The following is a 13,229-nucleotide window of genomic DNA, read 5'->3' on the forward strand; positions in this document are numbered from 1 at the left end:
CCACTCTGCGCAAGTTTAACATAAGGAGCGTTTTCACTCTGTTGCTTGTTATGCTTTGTCATATTATGACATTTTTTGATACTCTTAGAGTGACTTGAGATTACAAATCAATGAGTTGGAGAAGAAAAGAACTATTTTATCAGTCACTAAAATGTTATTAATGAAGGGTTAATATGTTAGGAACTTTAACTTGAAATATTTTAATGTATGTGGTGATTATAAGGAAAACTCCATATTTAATATGATTCTAAGCAAAACTAATCATCTTAAAGTAATTAAGTTTCACCAGAAACACGTTGAAAATCATAAATTTAATTCAGAAAAGTTTGGACATGGTGTAGGGTGTTTCAAAATCATACTGCTTTCCTAAATTGCTTTTTTTTTTCTTTTTGCAAACTAGCATTGTTTTTCTTTCTCTCTTCTAAAATTACAAGATTGGTAATTTGGGTAAAATGAGTGTCAGTGTCCAGATAATGCTTGATGAACACTATCCTTTGGACCATCCTGTATGGTGTCTAAACTTTAGAGTGTGTCCCTGAAATAGTACTATTCTAGGATAAGTATATATATATAAAAACACACTCTACATTAGAGAGATTGTACTGTTAGAGAAAATGAGGGGTCACACTATTCAGCGAAGGTTGAATTCCCAATTTTTTAAACCAATGTTATACTTAACTTAAAGAATCAATGTACTAAATATGTAACGGTTTCATGATTTTTGAAGTTTTTTGACACTTTTCTGCAAGATAACCCTAGCTAAGAAATATTGCATAAAATATTTTCTCACATCTTGTGTAGTAGGCACGTTCCAAATGTTCATAAGAGTAGGATCTCAGTCCCCAGCTCATAGAGGTATTTGCCCTGGCCGTTCAGCCCATTCTCTGTGTGATGAACAAATAAACAGTTACCAGAATTGTTTAATTCTTGATTTGATCAAAACTATCTTGATAACGTTTTTGGATGAATTATCAAATATAACAAAATTCCCAGATTCTTATATTTTAAGAATGTAAGTAGACACGTGATTAATCCATCTTTCTTTTATAAATAAATAACTCTGAAATATCTTTCATCGCTTGAACCTAATTACTTTTATAGTTATTTTCTCTACAGTTATTTCTATAGAGTTGAAACAAAAAACGTTTTGTCAGTCCTTCAGTGGCATCCTTCATTTAAATTCAGGATTAAAAGAAAAGTTATGTTCAAAGGTAAAATATTAACTCGGGAAAAAACAAAACTCAGCACATAGTGGTTGGACTGACTGGATAGGATTCTTTATTTTTACAATTTCTGGAAACTGTTCAATGACTTCATTCGTTGGTTACATTGACAGCATGGTATACGCAAAACAACTCACACTATAGACGAAAGGTTTGAAACTGGAATTTATAAATTTCTTAGTTGCCCTCCACTTTGTGTAAACTCTTTGATGGAAGTCAGGAAAAGCAACAACAGAGCAGATATAACTTTGTAGCATGATTTATAAATCAGTTTCAACGCTGAACATCAACATTAGTGCTAGTATTTCACGATTGGTAATATATTTAAGAGACAAACCGAGAACGTTATTTGAACCACCTTTTGAAGTTTTACATCTGCTGATGTGTGTGGAAAGTTTTCATTTTAAACACATTACCCCTATCTAGGAACTTTCAGTTTTGTTGCTTTCGACAAACTAAACTAGAAATTCGATGAAATTTTGAATCATCAGAGGGTTTTTATAGCATCTTTCTTAATACAAGCTTTGTGCAAATCTTTGTTTTCATCTGATCATCTCTAAAACTGCTCAAACAATTTGTTTCAAAAGAAACAGTTTTGATTGGATTTTTTATAATTATATAGCAATACTTCAGAGATAGCTTGTACTATACTTACATCATGAAAAAAAGACATATCAGGAGAAGTTTGTAGTTACAATGTAATAACATGATACACATCCAGTAAGGTGTGGTTTCAACACAAATCTTTGGAAGATCAGAACGTCAGTTCTAACAGAGACGAACTATATCAACGAATAAATAATGAAATAAAATACCGAAAATAAAATATTGTCACAGCAGAGAGCTACAGTAATATTGTAACTGCTCTTATAAGTTTGCTTGTCTGTAACTAAAAGTAATAAAACATGACATATAGATAGAAGAGTATTGGCTGAAAATCTGCACGACATTTTATACTAGGGTATTGCTGTTTTTTTGGTTTTTTTTTACTGTGGCAAGCCTATCTCAGTGATTGAATATTTCAATTATTGGTTGCCTGTAACATTTTAATCTTTAAAGCTTTAGACCCACATTTTTTTTCTTCTAAAGACGTTGTACAAACTAAAGTTGTATTAAAATAAAGTACTACAAAGAAACAACCTGAGATGTGAAAATACTTAATTGCCAATATAGAAATATTAATATTCCCTCTTCTATTCTCGTTAACTTTGGAACATTCAACTGAGCTATTTCACAGACTCGTTTGTTTGTTTTGTATTTTAATTTCGCACAAAACTACGAGGGCTATCTGCGCTAGCCGTCACTAATTTATTAGTGTAAGACTAAAGGGAAGGCAGCTAGTCATCACCACCCACCGCCAATTCTTGGGCTACTCTTTTACCAGCAAATAATGGGATTGACCGTCACATTATAACGCACCCACGGCTGAAAGGGCGAGTATGTTTGGTGGGACGGGGATTTGAACCCGCGACCCTCAGATTGCGAGTTGAGCGCTCTAACGCCTGGCCATGCCAGACCCTCATAGACTCGATGGGGTGGAGAATTTGAGAATTCAGACATTCACTTTCCGGTGAAATAACTGATAGTTTTGTATTCTTCGTCAATATCAAGTATACATGCGCCTTGAAAAAATGTTTTTTACATCATGTTCGTGATGCTTTCCATGTTTCACATTATAGTTACGTTTCCTGTCAGTCCAATGTACTCTTAATTTGATACGTGTCTAAGAATATTATTTTCAGAATGTTAAACTTCATTAATAATGGTCATGCTTCTTGTATAAAGGTTAACTCCACAATCTGTGTTCGTTGACTTTCATATGTTTTGACAAGACTGTTTGGCTGTTTTTATAACAGAACTCGGAATTCATTGCTTCTCATGAATGAAGGTAAACTAAGAAAGTAATATGTTTCTACGAACAACAAATACTTTAGTGTTTTACCTAGTTCTGTCTAAAAACTGCGATACAAACTGAGAAGACATGAGAGATTTAGAGTTTTGAGAAATGTAACTACATGCACACACACAGTAAACTCTCAGAACACGTGCTGACTGGTTGTACAGGGTCTGGCTTTAGCTGTACTTTACAACAAGGTAACTTTTGCGTCTTACGTTGTATATGTAACAAGCTGTGATCTGTGGTTTTGTGTAAAGTCTAAGAATGAACAATTTCAACCGCTTATCACTTATTTAAGGTGTTTCTTATATTCCAACAATATAGTCCAAATTTGAAATGAATGCACAGCTGATTTACTCAACACTTCATATATAAAAGTTATTACTTTCAATGCATTATAATGATTGTGAAAACAAACGTGATCTGTGAGATGGCTGTGTGATTGTCTTTAATCTTTTGAAACAAATGCTGCAAGTCATATATTTCTAAATGAACTCAGTTAACGCTGATTACTCTAGCGAAACCGCAAATGGCATTTGCGCTATTTAAGAACTGAATGTTTATGAAACAAATCAATATCAGGGTTGAACCCTGTAATAACGTGAGTATGTAGACGTAAAACTAGCTACAAATGAGAATAGAAACACGTATATTGAAATAGACTGGTCCCATCTATTAATTAAACTCAGGGTTGGTTTAACAGCGCTTTCATTAACAGAAACGGTTGTTAAACATCGTGTAGAAAACTACGCACTGTCTCCACTATTTACTTATCATCCTTTAGTTACAGATGAACACATCTATTAAACTTGAGTTTCATTCAACTAGTTGCACAGACGTGTACGCATTTTCAAAACAATGGAGCTAAACCGAATGATCTACCGAGATCGATATACAACAAATAGTAGTAGTGCGCTTGCGTTGTCGGTGATAAAAGAGACCAGGCAGGACCACACCAGAAGCGCTGGAGTGTTTTGGTGCCATCGAAGTCGCACGTGAGAGCGAGGATGAGATCTGACTGGAAGTTGTGTTCTTGTCGTTGGTTTTTCCATTTAATTTAGATGTGAGATTTAAGATGGTCGAGCACGCTTGAAAGGTTACTTGTAAAAGAAAGTTAAATATATTAAGCCTTTTACAGCCTTTATAGGAAAATTATTTTATTCCTAGGCATCCCTTGTATTGAATTTGAGATGTTTCTCATCAAAATATGCTGATCTCTACATTAAGTAATTCACTTCAGTATTACAAATGCATTAGCTTTAACGGAGAGCTCTGTTTGATCTGTGGGTGGAACATTGATTAGGATAATCACGCTAAGCCTACTTTTGTACACAGTCACGCGTTTCAGGAGTTATTTATGTCGTATTCATATGGAGCATTCTGAAATGAATTATAACCTGCTATTAGTCATGTCTTCTTTTGAATTATAACCTGCTATTAGTTGTGTCTTCTTTTGAATTATAACCTGCTATTAGTTGTGTCTTCTTTTAAATTATAACCTGCTATTAGTTATGTCTTCTTTCCTGGGCGATAACACAATAGGATATTAGACCAACTGAAATAAGTAATGTAGATGTTTTCAAGACATCTAGAAAAGAAAAACAAATCAGGTCTCTCAAAGCTTTGGTAAGTAAATTGTTTCTTTTCCAATTTTGTTTAATTGACCAACATAATCAAACGCTCAATTTTTAACATAAACTGAATATATATAATATTTCAATGTAAAAAAAAAAATTCAGATTGGTTCAAATATCATCAACTTTAACTACGATACGGGTTCGGACCTTGTTAAAGCAGTGTTTTTATTCCTTGATAAACCAAGCTTAGATAGTTCTTTTTACCTCAGTCTAAACAAGATATTTTCTTGTGGTCTATATGTATATCCATATATATATATATATGAAAGTAATGATAACTGTACCACAACTTACCAATTTTTAATCCCATCTCAGATATGACTTCATTGGCAAAATACCTTAGCTATCAATATCTATGATACAATATACAATTTTTGATATGTAAATACTGGTATATTAAATTTTTCCTTTATGTAAATTTTCACAGAAACCAAAGGTTAATCAAATTTATTCTTACTTAATTACCATAAATACAACACTGACTATTCGGATAATCGACGTTTAAATTTGTCATAGATACAGCGCTGACTCTAAAAGCATTCGGTATTTAATGTTTTCATAAATGCAATACTAACTGTTCAGCTACTCAATATTTAGAATTTGTCATAAAAACAGACTCAATAATTTAGCTTATCCACGATATAAATTGTTACAATTACAAAATTGAGTAACCATTCAGTGTTCAAAGTTTCTTTACACCGGACTGTAAATCCGAGAGTCAATAGCTGTTACCACAAAATCGCGTTCCGATTTAAATTAGACGGCTAGCGCAGATAGCGCCTGTGTAACTTTGCCCGAATACCCGAGACAGACAATCGAACAAAACTACATACTTGTTATCTAATATTTTCCTAATAACTGGTGTGATAACTACAGTGCCGATTTCTGAATTTATTCCTGGTTGGATTTAGCCATTCTGGAAGTTCTCATAGCTAAAGTTCAAATTACTAAAGCTCTTCCCCAATATTAATTGTCATAGATGCGGCGCTGACCAAGGAAATTATTCCAGATACCATTTGTCATAGGGACAACAATGACCGTGAAAATCATTCGTAGTATCAGTTACCATAGACAAAGCGCTAATCATGGAAATTATGCCTGATATCAACTGTCATAAATAAAACGCTGACCACTAAAATTATTCCTAATAACAGTTGTCATTGAAACAGCGTTGACCACGGAGATTATTCCACATACCAGTTGTCATAGGCACATCACTGACCACAAAAATTATTCGTAGTATCAGTTGTCACATATACAGCGATGATCGCGGGAATTATTCCTGATATTAAGTATCACAGATACAGCGATGATCGCGGGAATTATTCCTGATATTAAGTATCACAGAAACAGCGATAATCGCGGGAATTACTCCTGATATTAAGTATCACAGATACAGCGATGATCGCGGGAATTATTCCTGATATTAATTGTCATAACTGTTTATCTGATTATTTAATTACCCTATGATATAAGATGCCAAGAGTGTAAAACTGAGTACTGCGTTACTCTATGACACAGCGCCAATTAAAAAGGGCTTTAAGTGTTTGTGACGATAAGCTTGCTTCTTTCTGACGCAAGTTTCTATGGAAACTGATCTCATTAGGTAACGTTTATGTACTGCATGATACTTTGTACCTCGCGTTTATTACTTTACTTTTCGGTTTTAGAGGCGTGAAATCCTGACCTCAAAGATAAAATGTAATTTAAATGTGGATGTGGTTGTACAAACTATTATTCAAATCAAGATTTCATTCATGTAATTCACAAAATATAATGTGAGAAGCGCTAGATCCCCATTGATTCCGCTTACGTGAACAGGTCACTGGTCGTGGAATCCCCCAATATGCTCCCGTTTCATTAGGCCATCTCATATATCAACGAATTACATTACTTTTAACAAAATGGCTGGCAATTAGTGTTGTACTGTGAAGGCAAGGCCGTCGGAAATTCATTTTAGGATTCATATACAAAATTCAAACAAATATTACAAGAGTTAACATTTTTCACATATATTCCACATCCACGTCAATAACTCTTAGAGCATTTTGTCAAACCAAAACTTCGTAATGAAGTTTGTCATGCACATAAGTGTAATCTGGACGTAATATACAGAAGGCAAACGTAGAAATTAAATAGAACAGAGTAGCTTTTTACAGTTTACCTCATGCATCAACAATCCTGCTTTATCCGTTTAAAAGTCATCTTATATTCGTCTAAAGTCACAAATGTTATGATGTTATTAGTTTTAAAATGTTTTTTATTCACTGTGTCCCAAATCTCAGACTTTAATACTCGTGTGTTATACTATGGAATATTTGTGTTAACAATATATTTCACTTAAACAAGAAGAACCATAAATAAGCATGAAATGTGCGTGGCCAGTTAGGTATCTCATGCCTCATGTATTTTGCAATTATATGTAATAAATACGTTCACGATCTTTGATTACAGACACGTTTTATTTTCTGCATCACTATGTATTAAGCCGAAGTTTATAGTGGCATGTTGTATAAAAATGATACCGAAGATATTACAATGATACTGTAATTTATAACTGTGTCCATCAGCAGTATTTATAATGCAATCATAAAAGTGTATTACGGAAGAAACACTTTTACAGGGGTTCTAAACCGATTTCGCTATTATGTGCATCTTGAGAATAAAGATAAAACAATTAATCCTGTTATGGTTGGTTGGCTTCTTTGTAACTTGTACTTACTAGTCACTTGAGGATTTGCTCGCCCAAGGCAATGAATGATTCAAAGTCGAAATTATTTACAGTCTAAACCAATATGAATAAAATATTTACGTCTGTTATCTTCAAGCCACTGGCGCATGCCTATTGCAGTGATTGAACAATCAAACGCTTTTTCAACGTTCGTTTTCTCAAACACTTGATTTGACCCATGTATAACGGTCAGAGACCTCTAAAGAACGTACGAAACTGCGAGAAAGCATCTCAAAAGATTTCCCATGATGCCTCTGTCTTGCGTTTTTTCCTTTAAATCCTTGTCATTTAAAATTTGTTTCGCCTATAGGTTCATACACAAGTAAATGGAGGTGTACAATTATAATTGACCTGAAAGAGAGCTTCGTGTTTTGTGGAATGTTAGATGTTTTGGTAATCTGAACATTATATGAACTACAGGGTTATCTGAAGGATACATTAAATGACTTCCTTGTTAATTAAATGTAAGCAAGTCTGGAGCTTAAAGTTCGCGATATACACTTTATAATGAATTACTGAAAACACAATAACAACAAAAACAGTTTATAACCAACAATTGTTGAATAGTTTAAAATGGGTGTTTTTTGTACATATTTTATTTGTATATATTTTATTATTTAGGGAGCATTATAAATAGTTATGTTTTTAAAAGAAAAAAACTACTATTGTTATAAATAACACATTCAATTGAACTAAACTATGTATACCTATTTAAATATATTTACACATGGCTTGTGTATATCGTATATATACATATATATTATTCATACCTTCGGTGTAAAGGACGCAAGAAGATTTTGACATCAAATTTTGGGGTAAAAAAGTGCGTCTTATATACCGAACAATATGTATGTATGTAACAATAATATTTAAGTGTGAGACCAGGTGTTCGTGTGAATTTTGAAAATACCTACAGTCCACTGTGTAGGATTTTGTTTTACAACAACGTACAGTTAGGCGTTCAGACTTTTGTAAGATTTACAACTTCGTACAACTCTAGTTTTGTTTATAATAGCGTATAACCGAAATGTTCAGATTTTTGTAAGGTTTATAACAACCAAGTACAACCAAATCTAGAGTGTAAGTTTCATAATAACATACACGCCCCCCAGTAGCACAGCGGGATGTCTGCGGGCTTACAACGCTAGAATCCGGGTTTTGATACCCGTGGTGGGCAGAGCAAAGATAGCCCATTGTGTAGCTTTGTGCTTAATTACAAAACAAACAAACAAACAAATAACATACAACTGAGTATTCAAATTTTTGTAATATTTATAGCAACTTCGTACAACTATAGTTTTGTATAAGTTTTGAAATAACGAGTGGCTAATGTTCAGGTTTTTGTATAAGATACATAACAACTACGTACAATGAATGCATGTTTTTGTGTAAGTTTTATGCTAGTGTATAACTTAATGTAAAAAATGTGTATATGTTTTATAATAACGTATAATTTGTGTATAAGATTTATAACAACTAGGTATCACTATGAATGCGGGTTTTTGTGTAAAGTATATATCAATGGTGAGATGGTTGGTTCAGCCATTATTTCTTGTTAAAGTTTGTAGAAAATATCTAACTGGCCGAAAGTAAAAGATTTGGTGATTTACTGTCTGCTTCTATCAGTGAGATTTTATTCGTGTTGCTAAATTCGACCAAGAAAGTGCGAGACGCGAGATGATCATGGATGTATGGTTGAGGTCTGGCCATTCCTTTCGGTCTAGTCGATTTTCTCGAGTTCAACCGTTAGTGTTCAGAGTGAGACTGTAGTTTTGTGGTGTTTCCCTAGTACAGGGGGAGAAGTAGATAGTTAGCCACTATAGGCTGTTCTCATTAAAATATTGAATATATATATCTGTTGGGTCAATAAATACATGTTTGATTATACAAAACTGGGATGGTACTTGATTAAATGGGTTTCAATAACTTCTTCGTCAAACTCTGTGTTATTGTGATTAGATACATTATTGGAGATTCAGATCTCTAATGGAAAGTAATATATTAACCACCATACAGTGTTGTAGTGCTAAATCTGTAAGATCTGTAACGGAAAGTTATATATTAACCACCATACAGTGTTGTAGTGCTAAATTGTAAGATCTGTAACGGAAAGTAATATATTAACCACCATACATTGTTGAAGTGTTAAATCTATGGATTTTATAACGTTATCCATGAATCATTATACAATTTGTAGTGTTAAATCTAAATCTAAAACAATAGATCCGGGTTTAGGTAAAGACTATGACAGACGGGTAGTTTTCAGCAAACCTTATCACTGAAAAGCTTTGTGGAAACTTTGAAATTACTTTCTTGAAGTTGTTCATGGTCTAACGAACGTTTCACTTATTATTTTTCAAGTTTATAAATTGTTTGAAATATTCAATATTTATCCACATAAATGCAATCAAACTTTAAATAATGCTAATTAGAATAATTTATATTCTATTGATATTTGAAATAGCTTATTTCCTGAAGTCACACAATAATGATAGTGAATATACAGTTATAGCTGAGTTTTTGGGTATTTAATCTCTATTAACATTTATTATAGTTGTTGCTTGCGTGTGGATATTCACTGGTAAGATGTTTGACTCGCTGATATAATTTTCTTTACTTATTGAGTTTTTGTCTTTAAAAGTCTTTTTTTCAATAAGAAAGAAATATATTTGTAGGATGGTGATTTGAGCCGAAGGTTATTTGTAATGTTAACACACTAATTTGGTATTTAAGATGTGTCTTCTGAAATCATTGTCTTCAAAGTATTTTTTCTGCTTGTGAGTACAAAATGGCGGATTAGAGAAACTCAATCTAGTTTATGTAATTTATCAATACTCTATACTTCTCCCTTGCTTAAGCAGTTGTACCAGCTAATAGGACGAGCAATAAACATATTTTGTTCTTTTTTTTTAAGCCTCACTTTATTTATAAGAATAACAGCAACTAGAAATGTGGTTATGGTATAGTAGAACTGAATACCTCCCAGTCCAGCTTTTGATTGTATTGTTTTATTAATTCAGTAGACTAGTATTGATTTCCTAACAATGCGCTTTAAATGACATCAAACAACAATACTGAAGCTTCGTAGAATCACGATGTTGTTTCAAATTTTGCAATATTTATACTATGTACGTAGAATTTTACTTGTCATAAGACATTAGTAGTAGACTTCTTTCATTTTTTAAACACTACATTCTTAATCTACTTTCTTAGGAATTTTTAAGAATTAGAAGATTGTATAATAATAGTATACTAACTACATATTTATATATTTATTCTGTATAATAAATAAACTAGTGGATGCGACTGAACCTATCTTTTTTCTTCAGACGTAAAAACTTACGTTTTCTCTACCACACAGTGATATAGTATCGATCCAACGTCACACTAAAATCCTCAATGTTGAAGGTGTGGTGAAAGCCAACACGCATGCGTCATTTCACTAGTATTATATTTTCTACTGATGCTCTGTTACTCTGAACATCTTCACGTTTAAACAAAACTATCTGTTGTTAGACAGCATTGAACATTTTCACACATCACGTTACTAGCTGCTTTATGACTGACCAAGTACTGTCCATTTAAGACTAAAAGTAATTAAACGTCAAGTGATCGTTGACATGGGGCATGCGTTCAGCAATCATATTGATTTACACCACGCCCTAAAGTATCTAACAATAGTAAAATATATTCCTTTGTTTCCATAGTCGTCGCTGTATCCATTTTACAACTTACCTTGGTTAACACACTAAAGGATCATTTAATAAATGTGCCGTCGTGATAATTATAAAACTGATACTTTGAAATCGTGTGAAACGTTATAAAGATTACTATTAAGAATAAATGATTAATACTTATATTTTGGCCATTTCAATACTCTGATTACAAGATATTCTCACGAAAATCTGCGGTATACTCCACAACATTTCAGAAAAGAATATAAAACGACCTAATCACGTGACTCAAATGACTGATAATATTTAAATGCACATGGCTTACCTTCCAAAACAGAATAAATCTGCTTTTTCTGCCGTCGTAGAAATGACTGGGTGAGGATAGTTTAGAAGACTTGTTCATGGTCGTTACGTGTATTTCACAAAGCACGTTTAATTGTTTCTTCCATCTTATGCAGGGATAATAACAGATGTTTAGCCCTGAACTTAAGTGAATTTATGTTGTTCATTAATCATTTAAAGGAGAAAAATCTAAAATTCTTTCCAGATAGCTGAATTACACAATGTTCCTGTTTACGTTTATTTCATTACTATCAGCAAAAAATGAATGTAGAATGTAATGTTATAAGAAGATGCAACACATAATGAAGTTCTGGCATTTTCAACTTGAACGACACCTTCTGCGCACGTGAGCTAAACGGGACGTAGGTTTAGCCGTCCCTAATTTGATACTATCGATCAGAGGGTAAGCAGCCAGCTTTTCTAAAATTGTGTAAGCCCGTTCATTAGGTTTCAACACAGCATAACCAAGAATATCGCAAGCTGTTGCTTATGTTGAACATATCTTATTAATTCTTATTTTGTGCAAAAATGAAAGAAAAATTTCTTGTATGTGCAAATTAATATAAATTTGTTTTCAAATTTATATTTAAGTTTTTAATATATCGGTCTATACTGTCTTTATTTGTCTTTATTTTGTGCACGATTCCTGGTGGCTTGGCCCTGAGCTTGAGGGATTATAGCACTAAACTTCGTGGTTTGCTCCCTGTGTTGGGCACAGCAGAGATAACTCATTGTGTAACTCTGTTGCTATAAACAGAAATAAACATTTTTTTCTTTTCAGAACTAGACGCCCCCCAGTGACACAACGGTATGTCTGCGGACTTACAACGCTAGAAACCGGGTGTCAATACCCGTAGTGGGCAGAGCACAAATAGCCCTTGAGTAGCTTTGTGCATAATTAAAAACAAACAAACAAACAAACAATTATTGCGTCTTAGAGATGTTTATCTGTATGCCTGCATTGTGAAGCATATACTATTATATATTTAAGCAATTCAACGTTCGGGTTTCGATACCCGTGATAGGCAGAGCACAGATAGCCCATTGTGTAGCTTTGTACTTAACTAAAAACAAACAAACAATCATAAGTAGACAACGGGAAAGTTCGTCTAGCAGTCTTTTTAAATTTAGTCGAATTATTGCTATGTATTTGCACATAGGGACGTTCCTTTAAACTCCAGTTTCAAGTAGCACAAGAGGATGAAACTAGTGACCCATTAAGCCTGGATGATATGTCAGTCCATCACAGGTTAACCCCAGCTAACAGTTGGTGCCCATTATGCAACTGAATAGACTGGAACAAGTGGGGTAAAGTGTCTTACTCAAGCGGGCCAGCTTCGACATCACAAGGCCAAAGTGCAAAGCCACTGAGCCAGCATAGAAATACTATCAGAAATGGTTATATTGTGTTAAACTTGCCCTAAGTCATGATATAAAAACCCTTGTTTTATTTTTATGAAAACGTACTTTATGGACAAAATTTGCTGTTTGATTTCTTTTTGTTTCTATTTCAAATATTTATAAAATGTGTAATTAAAATAACTTAACTGGTGCATCCTGGTCAGTTAGAAAAGTGTGATTTAGTTTTTTCATTCATGTGATTTAGTGATTTTCTGACAGTTTTCTATCTTATAACCGTGGTGTTTGTCCGAGCGTTCGTCAGTTTCCCGTTTGAAAAGCTACGCACGCAGGCAAAACTCAACATTCACTTTTGAAATGACGGGA

General features: G+C 33.4%; 1 protein-coding gene across 2 annotated transcripts in view; it reads left to right on the top strand.

Moving 5' to 3' along the window:
• The first annotated feature begins 4,098 nt into the window (after positions 1-4,098).
• LOC111088068 overlaps positions 4,099-13,229 on the top strand; it is an 89,440-nt gene continuing 80,309 nt past the window's right edge. For both annotated transcript variants that reach the window (XM_022396931.1, XM_022396932.1), the window contains exon 1: positions 4,099-4,746. The gene's annotated coding sequence lies outside the window, so the exon portion shown is untranslated. The remainder of the gene's footprint in view (positions 4,747-13,229) is intronic.

The sequence above is a fragment of the Limulus polyphemus genome, unplaced genomic scaffold (assembly GCF_000517525.1).
Source record: "Limulus polyphemus unplaced genomic scaffold, Limulus_polyphemus-2.1.2 Scaffold3068, whole genome shotgun sequence".
Lineage (NCBI taxonomy): Eukaryota > Metazoa > Arthropoda > Merostomata > Xiphosura > Limulidae > Limulus > Limulus polyphemus.